The sequence below is a fragment of the Salmo salar genome, chromosome ssa01 (assembly GCF_905237065.1).
Source record: "Salmo salar chromosome ssa01, Ssal_v3.1, whole genome shotgun sequence".
NCBI lineage: Eukaryota > Metazoa > Chordata > Actinopteri > Salmoniformes > Salmonidae > Salmo > Salmo salar.
In genome coordinates, this window is record NC_059442.1 from 19,731,625 (window position 1) to 19,737,052 (window position 5,428).

Below are 5,428 nucleotides of genomic sequence, written 5' to 3' on the forward strand. Positions count from 1 at the left end.
TTTTCGAATGACATCCCCAAGAGGTAAAATATATAGTGAAAACAATAGTGGTCCTAAAACGGAACCTTGAGGAACACCGAAATTTACAATTGATTTGTCAGAGGACAAACCATTCACAGAGACAAACTGATATCTTTCCGACAGATAAGATCTAAACCAGGCCAGAACTTGTCCATGTAGACCAATTTGGGTTTCCAATCTCTCCAAAAGAATGTGGTGATCGATGGTATCAAAAGCGGCACTAAGATCTAGGAGCACGAGGACAGATGCAGAGCCTCGGTCTGACGTCATTAAAAGGTCATTTACCACCTTCACAAGTGCAGTCTCAGTGCTATGATGGGGTCTAAAGCCAGACTGAAGCGTTTCGTATACATTGTTTGTCTTCAGGAAGGCAGTCAGTTGCTGTGCAACAGCTTTTTCAAAAATTTTGGAGAGGAATGGAAGATTCGATATAGGCCGATAGTTTTTTATAATTTCTGGATCAAGATTCGGCTTTTTCAAGAGAGGCTTTATTACTGCCACTTTTAGTGAGCTTGGTACACATCCGGTGGATAGAGAGCCGTTTATTATGTTCAACATAGGAGGGCCAAGCACAGGAAGCAGCTCTTTCAGTAGTTTAGTTGGAATAGGGTCCAGTATGCAGCTTGAGGGTTTGGAGGCCATGATTATTTTCATCATTGCGTCAAGAGATATAGTACTAAAACACTTTAGTATCTCCCTTGATCCTAGGTCCTGGCAGAGTTGTGCAGACTCAGGACAATGGAGCTTTGGAGGAATACCCAGATTTAAAGAGGAGTCTGTAATTTGCTTTCTAATGATCATGATCTTTTCCTCAAAGAAGTTCATAAATTTATTACTGCTGAAGTGAAAGCCATCCTCCATTTGCGAAGGCTGCTTTTTAGTTAGCTTTGCGACAGTATCAAAAAGAAATTTCGGATTGTTCTTATTTTCCTCAATTAAGTTGGAAAAATAGGATGATCGAGCAGCAGTAAGGGCTCTTCGATACTGCACGGTACTGTCTTTCCAAGCTAGTCGGAAGACTTCCAGTTTGGTGTGGCGCCATTTCCGTTCCAATTTTGGTGTGGCGCCATTTCCGTTCCAATTTTCTGGAAGCTTGCTTCAGAGCTCGTGTATTTTCTGTATACCAGGGAGCTAGTTTCTTATGACAGATGTTTTTAGTTTTTAGGGGTGCAGCTGCATCTAGGGTATTGCGCAAGGTTAAATTGAGTTCCTCGGTTAGGTGGTTAACTGATTTTTGTCCTCTGACATCCTTGGGTAGGCAGAGGCAGTCTGGAAGGGCATCAAGGAATCTTTGGGTTGTCTGAGAATTTATAGCACGACTTTTAATGCTCCTTGGTTGGGGTCTGAGCAGATTATTTGTTGCAATTGCAAACGTAATAAATGGTATCAAGCTTTTCAAATTATAAACCTGTTATAATATTCACTGACCGTTATATAAAAAAATGCAGGCTATTTGTATTACTGATGTCACACCCTAAGATGTAAAGGAAGAGACCTAATGCTGCATTCATAATCAAGTGTGAAGGTGGTAATTACCAGTTGTGAAGTCGTAGATACCAGTTGGATGCATTCACATGCTTTGAACTCATTTGGCTAATGGCCAATAAGATGTGTCAATCATAAACTAAAAGTAGGCTGCCGCTATCATAATCGCAAACAAATTATAGTTACATTTAACTGCCGAAAATGCAGTTATCAAGGTAATTTCCTAAGAACATGCTATCAGAGGTCAGCATGTGGAAGAAATTGGAGCTCAGGGAATTATAGACTAGTTTCCACTAGTAATTACAAGTTGGAGGGGCGTTCATGTGGATTCCCACTTGTGCGGTTTATGGGAGGTTTCGGAATAAACTCATAAAGTTAAATAGACATCCCATCATTGTCCCATTATGGCATATGTGAAAGCACAGGCAGCACCATTGAGGCCATCTCCATTTTGAAGTAGTCAATGTTCTTAAACTACTACTTCTGAGTTGGCAAGCAAACATAAAGGGTGTGTACTGCCACCAGGAGTGTGCTGTTTGAACAAAAAGCCAAGGTTGGCGATTTCCTGCCACTTGCAGTTATGTAATGTTTGCTCATGAAATCAAACCAAATTTTATTGGTCACATACACATACTTAGCAGATGTTATTGTGGGTGTAGTGAAATGCTTGTGTTCCTAGCTCCAACATTGCAGTAATATCTAACAATTCACAACACACACAAATCTAAAGTAAAACAATAGAGTTAAGAAATATATAAATATTAGGACGAGCAATGTTGGAGTGGCGTTGACTAAAATACAGTAGAATAGAATATAGTAAATACATATGAAATTAGCAAAGCAGTATGTAAACATTATTAAAGTGACTAGTGTTCCATTATTAAGTGACCAGTGATTCCATGTCTATGTATATAGGGCAGCAGCCTCTAAGGTGCAGGGTTGAGTAACCAGGTGGTAGCTGGCTAGTGATGAGTGTAATTTATTGGCTGATCCTTCCGTAACCTATAGGATGTCCCTCCCAGTTGACTACTTAAAAATTGTGAAAGTCCTCAATAGCGCTTGGGGGACTAGAGTCCTCTATCTATCTCTATGGAGACAGGGAGACAGGATAGGCAGTTGGTTTTGGGGATTCGCACTGTTGACCCGACGTCACAATCGGGGGGGTTATAAAATCCCCTGAATTGATACCTCAAGTCATTCGCAGTGAGAAAAGCCATAGACAAGGCAGTCACACCGTACGTAATTGGAACAGAGAAAGAAACAGCCAACAAAATGACGACTGTTTACATTGGATTCCTTCTCCTTGCCATGCTTTTTTCATCACAGGTAAGAGCGGTTCTTCTATAATAACAAACTCGTTGCCATGTTTGATTTTAAGTGAACCCAGTTGATTTCATTAGGCTACCTACCTACCCATTCTGGAAAGTAAAGGCATTTCAACAAGTGCAACATGGCTATTCCTCTTATTTTTTTATTTTTTACGGTTTCAATCTAAAATGTTAGCTTTACTTCATGTATTTTCTCATTGACAAACTAATGATGGCGCGGGTAATTGGCCTTAGTAGTTTTCAGTTCGTCGTTTAGAATGTTTGGCGACCTAGTGTGCCATAATGAGTCCAGAGGCATGTGAAACCGTAATTCCTCGTTTCAAAAGTCTTGACATAAAGTGACTCAAATTACATAAACCTACTTGAAGAGCGACTACTTTCTCTCCACTGCGCAATTCAACTGCAGGATGTTGTCCGTCACCCTTTAGACCTAGACTAGCATTTCCCAGAAGGTGATGCCACTTAACACTACGAATGTTATTGGTGTTAAGTACATCATGTTAGAAACACATTTCCATAGGATTGTCTTATGCCGCACCCATTTCTGTGTGCCTAAATCTAAACTTTACAATATTTTTTTTTTGCTCTTTGAAATGAGTTTGACAGTGATTAGATGTATTGTTTTCCCGATTCGTCAAATGTTTCAGTTTAACTTTTTACGTTTCTCACATCTGGCCAATGCCAGTCAGTGACGTGCCCCTCTGCTCTCGTTTTAGGTCCATGCGCAAAACGCTACCACACAGTCCCTTGCTACGAATGTGACCAAAGCTGACTTGACGAATTCCACGATGTTCAACGTCACTACCACGAACGTCACTACCACGAACGTCACTACCACGAACGTCACTACCACGAACATCTCCACCACGAACCACTCCACTCCTCAAGGAGCCAGTGTGTCCTTGCAGTCCAGTGCATTCACACTCCTCATCCCTGTGGTGGGCTCGCTCCTACAGGGCTGCTTCTAGAGTGTTCATCTGCACTGAACAAACGCCAAGACTAACATCTGCAGCCTAGATGTGCAAATGTTTTACAAAGAGCACATTATTAATTCTCGGAATGTAGCCATTTGCGCACCTAAGCTGTGGGATTCGGTGGCACGGGCAAGAACACTTGTTTTTTCATTGATGGGATTCTTGTTTGTGCTCGCACCTCCTGGCTGCTTCAAACCGTAGGCCTACACTCTGTGCTCACTGGCCCCAAGCCCATGGCGTGGCAACAAGCTGTCTCACTGCAGAATGGGACATTTGTCCATATACCTTTGCGGTTGTTTAGGCATTAATTCACAAATGGTTAAGGTTTGGGATAGGGTTAAGACATTTAAAGTGCCTAGCACTGGGATTGAACACATGACTAATTAATGGTAATAGTGCTCACCATTGCCCCTAGTGGCCAATTTCGAAGTAATCTCCTGACATCCTGCTTACCTGGAAAGATGTCTAATTTAGCAGTGGTTCTTCAGTGACCTGGCTGTTGCCTCCATGGAGGCAGGCCATAATGAGGATCTATTAAACTCTATTCTTTGACTCAATTATGGTGTAATTGCAGACCGCAATTCATGGAGTTTCTAGATATCAGGAAAAGCACATTGGTGCCTGCTTTTCCTGATAAAGAAACACCCTGAATTTGTCAGTTCCGGTGTTGAGACTGATGGTTTCTCGACATTTGTTTACATGGCAGGTAAGGATAATTAACGTGGCTGGTTAGGTGACTTGGTGTGCCAGGTTAGGAGAATGAGGTAAAGGGTTAGCTTTAGATAGTGTTGTCCCCAACGTTAACTACATGGCCACAGACCAGTGGTGAGCATCAATGGGTGTAACTTGATTTCAAGAAACGCACATCTGAAACACCCCTACTCCTTTCATTCACTTGGTCCCACTGTTCCTGATTTCAGACAGCAGTTTAACTTGTGTACATTTTGGCTGTGCCTGGAGTAATCAACTGAATAACTGATGTTTGAGGTGCGTTGTGGAAAATAACAGCCTGTCTGATCTGTGGCACTTATGTCCTTAACAGTGCTATTTTTACTCCTGCAACTGCAATGGATACTATGTCAGAGGCTTGATGAAGCCTACACTTGTGATGAACTTATTGAATTTTATATTGTAAACATGTGACTTATGTAAGTCAGTGATGCTTTTAGATCTCGTATGTCAGGTTCAATAAAGCTTTGAAATGTACTTGTCATGAGATTTAATGTCCTTGTACAATAAAATGTGACATTTAATATAACTGACTTATCCTGTCAATTCCAAAGCTTGGCATGTCAACTCATTGGCTTTTCCATCTGTCTTACAAGTCCAATGCAGCAGGTCTTTCTCAATCAAATTACTGGTTAACAATTGTGTGCCTTACAGAGATTTTTCTATAAAAATGGTCAAACTATTGGCTGCTTAGCAAAGGGCAAGAATTTTGCTAGAACTGGTGGGGAAAATTCTGTTTAATGGCAAATGTTTGGAACTTATTAGTCTAACCAATTTAGTGGGACTTCACCATGGGAATCCATGCTGTCTACCACAACGGGCTGCCTTTTCAAATGGCGCTTATTCCAACTTCTGTGGCAAGGCATAACACAGTAATCCAATTTAACTGCC

General features: G+C 41.3%; 1 long non-coding RNA gene across 1 annotated transcript; it reads left to right on the top strand.

The window, feature by feature from the left end:
* The first annotated feature begins 2,413 nt into the window (after positions 1-2,413).
* On the top strand, positions 2,414-5,061 carry LOC106572523 (uncharacterized). The gene is made up of 2 exons (XR_001321144.2): positions 2,414-2,832; positions 3,551-5,061. It is a non-coding gene; the product is annotated as an uncharacterized lncRNA (long non-coding RNA).
* The last annotated feature ends 367 nt before the right edge of the window (positions 5,062-5,428 follow it).